Below are 14,528 nucleotides of genomic sequence, written 5' to 3'. Positions count from 1 at the left end.
TGTCGTGCCACTATGTGTTTAAGGGAAGTCTCAACCTGTGTTGGCCATTTACAATAGCTTGTTGATCTTTTTGAGTTGGCCATCCCTTGTCAGTGAAACTTCATCTCATGACTTCATCCACACATCACATCATCCTAGTATGTTCCATGTCGTTTGACAGGGGATACATCAAGGCCCTCCTTCAAACGAATCTTCTCCTGTCGAATTTAACTCATTATCCAAGAGCTTGATCTAGGAACCAGTAGTACCTTGGAGCTTGCAGACCTTAGTGGTAGGTTTCCTCATGATCGACAATGGGTTTACATCATTTTCTCCTAATTGGTCGAGTTCACTGGTGTTCGATGCCAGCTAATTTATTCACACTTAGTGGACTATACTAGGTACCTTGGGGTACATTTTCCTCATTGGTGGATTCCCTTGCATTTGTTAATGGTTTACCTCATTAGCTAGTAATCAGACGATTTCTACCATGCTTGACATCAACTCATATATTCACATGATGTAGATTCATACCATTGGGGTTATGTCGAAGACACAGGGTTAGGGACATCTCACTCTTATATGGCATCCTTCCCAGGTTGTGTTAGAGTTATGTATCTCTTATGTACTTTGAGGACTATCTTGAGACACTTCTCTATCTGTCATGTGTCCATAGTCCTACTGATGTATACTATGACATAGATCCACATTGTATTTGTTGGTGGCTATGCTCTATTTATCGAGTCACATTAATCCACTATGTATGTCTTTGTGGCCATGTTCTAGTATTTCATGTCATGGATCTGCAATGTATTTTATGGTGTCCATGTTCAACATCTTCTTCTGACCGAGCATGGGTATGCCCGCCTCAGTGATGTTATTAGCAGAGTTGAGTCCTTAGCACTTGAGTTCCTCTCGTTATACAAGATTTATGATTGCGGACAAAGGTATCTCCCCTAGGTTGGTGGATAATCTAGAACAATAGAGAGACAATGAAATAAATGATTTTCCTTAAAGTAAATAGATGATGGAGTGAAGCCTACCTGGAATCCTTCACACTCCTTCTTTATCATGGAAACTCCAATTCCGGCTCTAATCGCCAAAATTAGAACCTGCACAGTCAGATAACACAAGCCAAGAAACTACAATATCTATGGAGTATCACCTAAGTACTTCATCTAATAGATCAACATGGTATTGAAATAAGTGAAATAACAACATCACATATAGGAAAAAATGAATTTTTGGCTTTGCTATAAATGGAAGGAGATTACAATAATAAGTAGCAACTCATCTTGTAGAAGAGCTCCTCCAAGTTGTTGACTTGTCCTTTCCTTGTCACAATATACACCCCCAATCACCCTAAATGCATGAGATGATGACCACTCACTACAAAAACATAAGAGAAAAATCATTGTCCAAAATCCAACTCCTAACCACATAGAAGGCTGGGAATATATAGAGAAGTAAGGTAAGTTGGGAGTTCTTATCCAATTACTGATCTAGGGTAAGAGACACACCTTTGATGGAGGGATAGGATCAAAGGATAAGTGGTGAAAAATCAAAAGTAGGGTAGGATAGGATGCGAATGCTTTATGCAATGTAAGTAGTTGTAACAACTTCTAGAAACTCCTCGAAATGGAAGTTCCCACAATTCAGATCATTCTCCTGGATTTATAGAACCAACAAAGGTGCAAAGGGGAGGAAACTACTGGTGACCAACGAAGGCTATAGTGGAGCAACCTATAGGTGAATTCACCCCAATAGGCTTGCAGAGAGCATTGGTCCTCAAATTGGATTAGATGATGTAGTTTAGGGCTGAAATTCTGGGAAATGAAAGGTGCATGCTTAGGGCTTTGTGCAAGATGGTGACAAGGGGGAATAGGATGTTGATTTATCCAATTAAGAGGCTCACTAATCAGATGTGACAAAATGGCGTATAACATAATGCCCCTTAAAGTACAAAGTCAGAGATGATAAATAATGACTGAAGTGATCTACCTTCTGACAAGTAGGGGTCAAGGAAAACCGACGAGCTTCATCTGTTACAATACATTTACAACATGATATTTTTTTTTTTTTTTCTGAGAGAGACATACCCATAATAAGCTCATAAGATAAGATAACATGTACAATGATCAAATATGCATCCATAGATGCAACTGGTGGACCCATGACTAGATGACTGTCTATATGATCATGGCCATCATACATTGTGATCTTTGTATAACTCCTGAAATCAAAACCAAAATGGATAAAACTAGATTTGAGGTTTTGTATCTCATTCACACGACGAACCAATGTGCGAGTCTAATGATGTGAAACAATGATCTAGAGTCGAACATGGCAGACACAATCTGATTACCAACCAATGATTTAAGTTGTTAATAGATGTGAGAGAAACCACCAATTATGTTAATGGCTCTCAAAATACTATAGTACAATCTGTATGGTGTGACTAAATGAGTTTATGTCGAACACCACACAATATCTTTCGGTCGAAGGCTATTGATGTAAACACATTTCAAAGATCGAGGAAACTTTCCATTGATGTATGCAAGCACCAAGGTACCAAGGGGTGTTTCTAAGTCAACTTCTTGGATGATGTGTAGATGTTGATAGTAAGAGACCTGTCGCAGAAGGCCCTTGATGTATCCCCCATCAACAACATGAAATAGGTATCATGATTGAGACAGAATGATCAGAATGATGTTGACATGGAACTCGATCAAGAAAGGTAGAAATGAAATGAAGGCTTAAGAGTATTGTAGCGGAGATCAACTGAATGATTTCTCTTGAACACACTAATGACACTGAATGGAGTTGGCAGCATTGACCCAAAAGCGAAATGCAGGCTCTGAAAATGGTATGATAACCAAAAGACATGCAAATTACCCAACCTGACAGCCATGGAGATGAAGTGGAAGAGTGTTGCATTCAAGAGCAACTCGCTTCCATTAGCAAAATGGAATCCCTTGTTTTCCCAATTTTTCCAACCATACTGGTTAGTGCCTCTTTATTTTTTAACAAGATTGAGGACAATAACATATGTTTGATCTGTAAGTTCATCCTTCAGATGAATCCCTCTGAGTATATTTAACGAACCCTAAGAAGGAGTGGTTCAGCCTTGTCATGTTTGACAAGTCCATCATTGTTTGATGTTTTAACGATTCCAGTGAAGGTAAAACTAGACATATTTTTCATGTATAAAGAGTTTGAAAAAGAGGCGAAAAATAAAACTCTGTCCCTTTCCGTAGGTAGTCCCTTAGGTCTGGAAAGGTAGAAAACAATACCCAAGAGAACCTCTTAGCCATGTTTGACTAAGGTATTCCTTTTTCATAGCTAGTCTATCTTAGTCTAGAAAAGGGTTAAACTTATACTTAGTAGACGTCTTTTCATTTACTTTTATGATTTTGAAAATACAAGTGCTCGATAATCTTTTCATATTTTTGGAGTCTAAAAAGAGCTGAAAGAGGACTCCAGGGGGGTTACTTTTCGTAGGTTCATAGAACCCAGAAAAGAGATAAAGGTATACTCTATGGTCAAAGTAACCCATTCAAAACATAAAGAAAACCCGCTAACAACTATCGAACTACTCAAAACACCACAAGAAATATTAAAAATACCCATTCCAAAGTAAAAATGAATAGAATAATGAGAAAATGACCATAAATATTCAAAATGGCTTATGATTTTTACCATTTCACACTTTACCTTGAATAGTGAGTATTTGGAGCCATTTTTCCCTCGATCTTCTACAGCTAATTATGGCCAATCCAAGGAACCATTTTGAGTGCAACTTCTTCCAAATAGGAATTGAAACCTTTGTCTATCATTCCACATCTCATTTTTTTGTTTTCATGCAAAATTTGTAAGGTTTTGAGGTCCCTGGGGTTCATATAAAATTCCCTGGGACCAACGCAACCCCCTATGTCAAAAACTGCATTGCACCTAGGTAGAAGAATATTGCAGGTAGAGGTACAATGCTTTGATAAACACTATTGAGGTGCATTGGGCACATTCCTCTAAGTTTTCTTCCAGTTTTTCCTAAACTTTAGTCAGGTTTTTTGCATGGAAAAGAACCTAATGGATTCCTTGTTGATGTTTCAAGTACCCATTATCACAAAATGACATTCATTTGGAGAGAAAGAGAACATGAGGAACACAACTTGAATGCAACAAATGCCCCTTCTACCATCGAGGGGCTCAAAAAATGTGGGTTATTGAAATTTTTCTAGCTTCTCTATATGAGGCAACAGATAGAGTTGTTGAAGTACCTTGTCCATTCATGGGATATTTAGACACAGGTGTTCAGGTATGGGGAGGATCTTCTCGAGACAAAGGTAGAGGATATTTACTTCTTGATAGGATTGTCAAAGAAAGGTGCCCCCATATCTCCTCTAGGTGGAAAAATTGGCAGTGAGACAATGAAATACTATATCACAACCTATTTTAGACCTCAAGCCCTTCCTACTAGCAATGGGAACATTAGCATAAAAGATGTGACCCAATTACCTTTGAGAATGATCTTGTTCATTATTGCAAATTGATAGGCAGATCAATGCTACATGTAGCAAGCAAATCTTACATGCAGTATGGGATATAATGTGTAGAGCTGACTGCATTCATCTGGAGCGAGGGTGTCTTGGTTAATTTGAAGGAACAACTTACTAAAGAAAAGGAGGGGAAGTTGAAAAACTTTAGTTATGGCACAAGATTAGTCTCCTTTTCTCTAGAATAGGTGCCATTACTGCAGCCTAAGCCAATTTTACTTGAGCCCATTGATCTGAGGACCCCATAGATGAGGAGGTGGATAGACCACATGAGCCGACATGCAAGCCCATTAGTGATCAACTTTTCACCAACATTATTTGGATGGCTATTCCGACAGTTCATCATTATTGATGATTATCCTTACGTAGGGATGGATTTCCATGATGATCCCAAGCTTGAGTTTCCTGAGGGTGAGCAATGTGATGCTTGAGGTAAGATACTTTGATCATTAAGTTTTTGGAATTTTTACAATTTTTTTGTGTTTTTTGATGTTCCCAAGACTAAACTATTTGATTTTTTCATGCAGACGTTGGACCTGTTCGACTAGGAAGTGTTGCATATCTCCTTCGTATAGACAGAGAGCCATGAGAGGAGGAAGTGGGACCAGTATAGGTCATTGTGATAGGATGAGATGCACTATGAGATCTTGAGGTACCTGAGATATTATCATAGGTGGAGTGCCACATGGAGAGACTGATACATGAGATTGATGAGACCGTGCTCTATCAACTTCATTGCAACTTCAACAACACACAATCGGAGTGCCTAGTCGTTTTGGTCAATTACTGTGCAAGATAGCTCAAGCAATGTCGTTTTATCATGAACGTCACTAATTTGTTTACTTAGATGTTTTGCCTAAAGTTTTTATACGGGTGATGTAGCCATATGTTTCTCAGGGCACACATTTTGTAAACCCAAACTTTATATATATATATATATATATATATATATATATATATATATATATATATATATATATATATATATAGTGTTTCCTAGTTCCTATTATGCTTTCAATATGATGTGATGTGAATTGAAAGTTATTTACATTCTTTGCAAATGTTGATCTAAAACAAAATTAGCTAGAGCATCTGCTAAAGTGTTAAGATTTATAGAAATATGTTCATATCGTATGAAATTGAAATGTATTTATAGAAGATGCACCGTCGAAACCGTGCGAAGGATGGTGAGATTTCTCACTGAATAGATATTAGCGAGTTGTAGCACTTCGAGTTGTGAGTCAAGCCTGATGACTATACATTGGATACCATGTGAAATAACATCAGATAGTATCTCAACCACTGCACTATACTCAACAATGTTTTTAGTCGAGCGACCAATGAAAATCCCTTGCATCCTCATTAGGTCGCCATTTGGAGCAACGATAGCCCATGCTACTGAGGAAAGGTTCTGAGTACTACAAATAGCACCATTGACATAACCAATATACATTTTGAGATAGGTTGACATATACTATTCAAAACTAAACAAAATCAACATAAACCATATGAAACTCTAAAAAACACACTACCAACACACTCAACACACCTATAGATAGTATGGACACAGTGTACTATGCATGGGATCAAGCATAGTATTTTTTGAGGTACAACCCATTTCTAGGCTATGCTAGTGGAACTCCATCAAGATCTACTAACTCATAAGCCCCTTTTGCAAGGACTCGCTTGACAATGTATGGGCCCAACCACATAGGCTAGAAATCTCCTCAACCTAACTTTTCAGCCTCGTGGTCATATAAGAGAACCAGATCTCCTTCCGAGAAGATTCTAGGCTTGACACTCTTGTCATATTGCACTTTGATGCATCTTTTATGATCTTCATTGGCTAATGTGACATCACGTCGGGTTTCATCCAAACAAGTTAGATGTAAAATATGCTCCTCCTCTATGGAGGTAGCAAGAAGAAGTTTGATATATAGTTTCAATGGGGAGAATCGCTTCCAAACCATACACCAACTAGAAGGGTGTGAATCTAGTAGGAGTCTTAACTAAGGTTCGGTATGCCCACAAGGCAGCATAGAGAAGAAAATTCCAGTCTGATTTATGGACCTCTATCATGCATTGAAGCATAGTCTTAAGAACTTCGTTAATCACCTCAAATTGTCTGTTAACCTGAGGATATTAGGGAGTGGAATTTTCATGTTAAAGTCCCAATTTGGTAGCTAATTCGATCATCATATGATCTCGAAAGTGAAATCACATGGTTGAAAAAAAAGTATGCAATCTTTTCGCCGATATTATTGAATGTAGGCATCGCTTCGACCCACTTAGTAAAGTAGTCAACAATGACAATTATATAGCCATGCCCCCAACCAAATGAGGTTTACATGTCATAAAGTTGATACGCCATTTCACAAAAGGACTAACAATGACAACGTGATGCAACGGAGTAGGTAGGGCATGAATTTTACAGTCATAGTTCTTGCACGCATGACACTTTTGGACTGTGAGGATAGAGTTGCAAAAATGGTGGGTCAAAAGTAACGAGTGCATAAGATCTTTTGCATGGTAGCATAACCAGATAAATTCCCATCACATGCCCCTTAGTGACATTCATTTATGACTTTCTCAACCTCCTCGAGAGTGAGGCACCTACATAATATTGTATCAATACCATGATGGTAAATAGTGTCACCGATAATCAGGTAATTTTGGGCTTGGTACTGGATATGTTGCTACTCTGAGCAAGAGGTATTAGGTCAGAAATTCTAGGTCTAGAGATAGATAAAAAAATCTCCATACCAGGGGCCACATGACGAGATAAGAAACAATGAATCGTCTGGGATGGAATCTTCAGATGTAGATTCAACATTAAGGGAAGGTAGATTGCACATTAGCTCGAAAAAAACTAAGGATTTCTTTGACTTGGACTTGATGAATTCTAGGTCTAGCTCTTGCAGAATAACAATCCACTTAAAGTATTTCCCCCCAGTAATTGACATGACAATATGTATGTCATAGGGTTGCATTCTGAAATGACTATAGTTTTGTGAAGCAGGATGTAATGGCGAAATATCTAGATGATTTGAATGGATGTGAAAGAAAACTTCTCGACATGAGTATACCATATCTCAATGTCATTGAGGTTCCTACTCAGATAATAAATGGGACATTTAGTCCCCATATCATCTTCTTGGACCAACACCATAGCTATAGTAGAGATGGAAACAACAAGGTATAGAAATATTCATGCTGATAGTTAGGGAGATATAAGAGAGATGCCCGAACTAGTACATATTTCAAGGAATTCATCCCAATTGAAGGGAATCCCTTTTTTCGGTAAGTGAGTAAATCCTTTGGTCAATTCAACATATTTAGGGATGAAACTCCTTAGGAAGTTATCTTACCCTTCGAGTATTTTTAATTGAATGAGGGAGGAAGGTGCACGAAAATCAATAATTTCCTGGACTTTTAAAGGATCAATACAAATTCCTTGTTTCGAAATTACAAAACCAAGGAGTTGACTAGAACCAACATAGAACACACATTTGTGCAGGTTAAGTGGAATATTATAATGTCTACAATAGAGAAGAATGGCCCGTAAATGCAAGGGGTGATCAACCAGATTCTTGGAGTGAGTGGGGAGATCATCCAAATAGCGTTTCACGATATGATTGATGTTGTGGAACGCATAATCCATTGCATGTTGAAACATGGCCCCTACGTTCTTTAAACCGAAAGGGGGATTTCTATAAGAAAAAGTACCCCAGGGACAAATAAATGTAGTTTTAATTTGGTCCACTAGGATAAATTTGTTATGATTATATCTCGAGAATCCATCCATGAATGAATAAATCTCGCAACCAGCGCAGTCATCAATAATATGGTAAATGAATGGATCGGGTTGTTTCCTTTTTCACAAACTCGATTTACATCCCAATAATCCACACATACTTGAATCGTGCCTTGTTTCTTCATGATAGGGATAACATTCAATACCCAATTAGTTAAAGGAATGGAGTATATGAAACCATCCAAAGAATCTTTTTGATTTCAGCTTTTATGCTAGCAACCTTCTTGGGATGGACTAGACAGAGGCGTTGCCAGAAGAGTTTGGCATCATGATACGTCTTGATTTCATGCACTACTATGTTTGGGTTGATACCTGCCATCTCTTCATATGTCCAAGAAAAGGAATCTATGAAATCACAAAAAATGGTTCGATAAATATCGATTTGAGATGAAAAGATGCTCTGATGTACAATTTTTTGACTATTCTTGGTTTAATTGAAATTTCAAAAGGAATGGTTTCTTCGATATTTGAAAGGTTCTTTTCAGAATCGATATCATGAATGGAAACAAAATCTATAAAGGGTTGGAAAAATAAGGTAGGTACACACCATTGATATTATCTTTAATGGTATCTGGGAAGGAGGAACAATGATGATGTTTGTCCCACGACGCGTCATTTGACATCATGATCTCCATGATGCTTTCGTCGGTAGAGAATGTATGTGAGAAAGGATCAAAGGGTGTGCCATGATCTATTGATTGATCTACCCAAATAATTGAAGAAAAAGTATGAGATGCACAATTTGAGTAAATGGCTTCGTAATCTTGCTCAACAAGGCTAAGCGACATTCGATCGCCAAAACATTTGATGTCGATTTCATCAGGCACAATCCATTGATCGGACAACATCATAGATGATGGTATCATGTTGATATAAGCAATCAAAGGTTAGGAGATGCGAAGGAGAGGGGGAGGGAGTGAAAAGGTTCCCATATGCAATGAATCCTTCAACAAACCAACTAAGACATGCTGATAGGAATGTAGAGCTGCCCCTACAAGTGGGAAACTTCTTGTAACATTAGAATCATAAGTGACAAAGGTGAGTTGATCTATGGCCACAATCTTGTCGTTATAAGCAAAGGAGATCATGTGGAAGTAAATTGAAATGACGATAGCCATAGAATAAACCCATGTACATCGTAGTAAAAGATTATAATCCAATTTTTTGTCAAAAGCTTCTACTTCAACGGAGACAATGTTGCCCCCTAAGTCCACTTGGAGGGAATTCTGAATCCCACAAGGTTTGTATGTCCTTCCATCAAAGGATTTTAATGTGGTGGTTGATTGAATCAGTTGGGGTGAACCAATCGCCTTCCAACAAGATAGGGACAAGATGCAGGTCAAGGCTCCCTCGTCCAGAATAGAATGATGAATGTTCTTTCCATGGAGAACAACCTGAATCATAAAATATAACTGAGGTGGGAGTCGAGGGGTATAGTTCTGATGAGATAAAATCACTAGGTTGGAATATTATGGATCCATGTATCCGATAAATGACAGTAAGAACTTCTTTTAGGTGGGGAAGTTTTGCAACACCCCAAGAGTCGACATAGTCGATGGGGACTAGGCAAAGTCTTTAACTGTGTTGTAATTTTTAGCAGTGCTCAAAAGAGGGTTGAAAGAAGAATTATGGATAACACCCTTCAGAGGCTTGACAGTCAATTCCATAGGAAATGAATGTGGAATAGGATCATATGAAGGTAGTTTCAAATTGGCAGGTTGATCAGTATCTTGAATGTTCGATGGATTCACATTACCATAGTCCTTATTCCGAGTGGCTACCATGACATCGGATTTCAAATTTGAGGAGAAAGAATCAAAACTGTGTTAAAGGAAGAAGCATCCCTTGAAACCATATGAGTCTCCTAATTGGGCAATGGGTCAGTCAACATAATAGGAGAAGTGGATGATTTAAGAAATTTATTCACTTTAGTGCAGTGTGGAAAATCATGTGTAAAGTTATCCTCATTATAAATCAAGCATGGGTATTAAGGCTTTTGTTTCTCATTGGAAGACGAATTTGTTTCTTTATCTTGTGGTGAGGAATATTTCTTTTTGTTACCTTTAAATTTCTTCTTTCTTCTAGGTTGCTATTGAGAATTTCCTTTTCGGGTGAGATGACATTTATTTCGGAAGAAGAAGATGTAGCAAGATGGAATGGAGGGTTTTGTGCAGGAGTAGTAAGAGAAATAATGATGGTTTAATTGGTGGATGAGAACTGGCAAAACCTATAATCCCATCAGAAACATGATATTCTTTACCAGGTGGAGGAGGAACATTATTCGAAGGCCTCGGAGTGTTTGGTATCTTATAATATAGCGTGCCCAATTTAGTATAGACCAGATCTAAATTCTGAGCACGAGTAATAACTTGATGTTCAATCATGACTCCACCCTTGGCCACATATTCTATTATGGGAGATAAAAGAGATTTGACAAACCATTATGCTAACAATTGATCGAGAACATAAGTCTTGAGAAATTGGTGATGACACCTCCACTCATGAATGTGATTTGAAATGTGAGTAGATTCTGATTTTTTGAAGTCAGTCAATAGTTCCGTTCCAGTTTCGTATCTGATGGGAAATTGAAAATGTGTGAGGAAGGTAGTGGCTAAAGTGATGAAGTCATGAAACTAAGATATAGGTAACTAAATATACCATTTAGCTATGGTACCCATAAGCATTCATTGGAATAGATGGAGTCAATTGGAATCATCATTAAGTGAATTGGATGAACACTATAGATGATACGCCATAACATGCGTCGATGGGTCTTCTCTAGGATTCCCATTTAACTTTGGGATATTAGACGGAAACTTATTGGGAATAATTGACCACCATGGCGAATGAGTGATGGGATCATTAGTACGTCGAGTTAAATATAACAATTCAAGAGTAGCCACAAAAGGAAACTTTCGATTAAAGTCTAGAGGCATATGACATCGATAAGAAGGGATAGCCTAGGCCTTAGGCACTTGTATTCCTGGATAAGGAGGGTTCTGATAATAAGGAACCTTGTTACCATAATATGGTGCATTATGATAACCAACATACAAGTGAGTTTGTTTCCCAGCCCTAGGATGATGATAAAGATGTTGGAATGGTTGGGTTTGGATTTGATAGCCTTGAAAATGCACATGATTTGATACATATTGTTGCTCGATAGGGGTTTGCATTGCCCCCTAGTATGGGTTTGACGAAGAATATGCCAAATTTTGAAGAATCTGACCTATATAAACTTGAGGAGTACCTTTTGCAAGGGATTGAGATGGTGAGGAGCCTTGTACAAGTTGACTAATCACGATCTAGGGGGAACCATACACCATTGGAATAGGTTGTAAAGGTTGGATCACATGTATTTGAGCTTGTTGAGGCACTAATGGATATGTAGGAATTTGTGATGAAGAACATATAGTTTGAGGATTCAACAATCGATCCCAATATGAATTAGGTTGAACATGAAAAGTATGTTGCTAAACACTGGCAACCATTCCAGGATAAGGAGGACTATAACTAGGCAGGTTACCATATTGAGGTATACCAACAATAGGTTTCCCCCTTTCCATGGGAGGAGGGGATGATGGAGGCAACTATGATCCAAATGGAGGGTACCAAAATAAGCAGGGTTAGGTTGTTGAGGGTAGCTTTTCCCACTGATATAAGGGACAACCTACTACTCTATTGTAGGTATAGATGGAGGAAGAGGAGAAAACTATGTGGCATTCATAAGAGAAGTAATAAACATTATTCCCGAATTGTGTGACATGGGGGAAGTCCAAGGACTATAAGTCGCACTAGAAAAGGTACCAAATAATGACTAATAGCTAGGTGGGATGGACGAATCACCATAAAAATGAGTTTCTGGTAGCGTCGCAAACATGGATAAGGAAGTGACACTTGATGTCTCAACCATAATGGTGGACACATGCTAGGAGTTTGAATTAGTTCTATCCATGGCTAACAATCCCAATGAAGATTACCACAAGAGATCCATGGGTAGGCCCAAAGTATCAGGTAAAGAAGATTGTCTCTCAGGTTGAGGAGACAGAAGAGGATCAGTTTGATAAAAATTAAGTCCTTCCCAATGAACGGGAGTAGAAGGATGAGGCTCTTGTTGAGGGATATCTTCAATACTCAGAAGTCCATATGGAAGAGGTTCCTGTCAGGCCAAAGATATATTTTTTCTTCCTGAGACAAAGCAAGAGAGGAGGAAGAACCCAAAGAATTAGGTGAATATGGTTGAAGCTCTGAAGGTTCAATAACCTCAAGAAACAAATGTTCTAACTCAGGAAGGTAAAATTGAATGACGTTAGGTAAAAAAGTTTTAGGGACTTCTGTTTCTATTGTATTAGTGTCACCAATAGGAATAGATGTAACCTCAGGTTTGGAACTCAAACAGACACATGATTCTATATGATAAATATCGGGAGGAGGGCCTGAAGTAGTATCCAATGTTCCTGATTTGGTAGTTTGACTATGTATTGGACGACGATTAGGAGTAGCCTCTGGAGGTAGAGGAGGCTTATTTTTCATTCTACACAAATGAAGAGGAGGGGGATTTTGTTCTTCCACGTTGGATAATAAATTTTATTAACACAAAAATAAATAAATTAAAAATAGGGTAATATAGGTATAAAGGATTACCAAGAAACTGTGAACTACAATATACACCTTGGCAAACCAAGGACTTAACATATGACAACCAATCTCCCTGAATGTTTTGTTCATTGTATCACGATATACAAGGTGGCAAACTCAGTTACCTATGGATGGATAGAAACCTATTGGGGACTCCCAAAATATATGTGACCGTATGTGGGAGTGTAGTCTGCAGTAGTGTTGTCTAATGCATAACCATTCGATGAGAGTGTTCCCATATACTTTACTTGCATGGAGAACCGCCAATATACTCAAAGGTACGTGGAGTACAATCCTATACACTCACATAGGTGGAACGAGATTTCACCCCCAAGATGCATTGCTGGAAAACAACAACAACTCCTATGTTTAAGGACGTCGGAACACATCTCTAGCCTAGACCTCTAAATGTTTGCGTTAAAGTTACAAATTATCCTTAGGTTGATTCAATAAATTTTATTGTTTATATTTGATTATGTTTCAGTCTTAGGGCTCACCACGAATTTCACCTTAATACCCTAAAATGCAAATCTAGCATGAAAATAGAAATCCTTCTCTTTCAATGAAAATCTAGCTAAATAAGGGAAGGAACAATGAAGATGCAACATATAATATGTAGCAAACAAGATGCAAGATGCAATTTACTTTTTGATGCAAATATTCCTATGCTAATGCACATGCAAAAACCTAAATGTCGATGTAATCTTTTTCTTTTCACCACACTTAATTTTCGAAATGAATAAAACTGAGATGCAAATGTTTAATTACTGATCCAATTACACTTTCAGAATGGGGACTAGAACAGAAATTCATCTAAGCGATCAACAATCAAACAAAAATAGTTTGTAAGCGACCAACTAATAGGAACAAAGAAAAATCAAAACCAATTCTTACCAAAGGAAAACAACATGAATGAAAACCAAATGAAGGCTTTAGAGAGACCATAAGACAATGAGGACTCAGGGAGGTTTAGATGGAAGTAGGCTGACCAAAGACACACTCAAGACTGAAGGCAAAATTTATGAAAAAATAGGGGCCAACACTTGTGCAGAAGAGGCACCAGTGTGTTGAAACACTAGTGAAAAGTGGGCTAGGGTGAGGTGCAATTCTTTGTCAAAGGCACAAGGGGCGCGTTGGGCCTAGGAAAGAGAATTCTGGCACAAAAATTTCAAAAAGGGTTAAAAAAAATGACTTCTTAGGTCTGTTCTTGGTTGGATGATATAACAAAGGTATTTCAAGGAGGTAATCAAACAAAATGGACAAGGATACCACCAAGTGAATACTTCATTCCCTAGCAGAGTTTCCAATTTGTTATACGAGATTTACGATTGAGGACAAAAGTATCACCCCTAGGACGGTGGCTAACCTAAAACACCAAAGAGACAAGGAACTCAATGATTTTCCTTAGATTAAATAGATGATGGAGTGAGGCCTATATAGAATCCTTCACACACTTTGCCCCTTGTGGAGCACTTGGAAGGTATGCTTTTGACAAGCAATCTAGTGGTTTTTCAATAATAATTGTAACCTTTTCTGCATCAGGA

Source organism: Pinus tabuliformis, chromosome 9 (genome assembly GCF_031772625.1).
Source record: "Pinus tabuliformis cultivar Carrire ecotype Pingquan chromosome 9, CPIR1, whole genome shotgun sequence".
NCBI classification, from domain to species: Eukaryota; Viridiplantae; Streptophyta; class Pinopsida; order Pinales; family Pinaceae; genus Pinus; species Pinus tabuliformis.
This window is presented reverse-complemented; position numbering follows the sequence as displayed.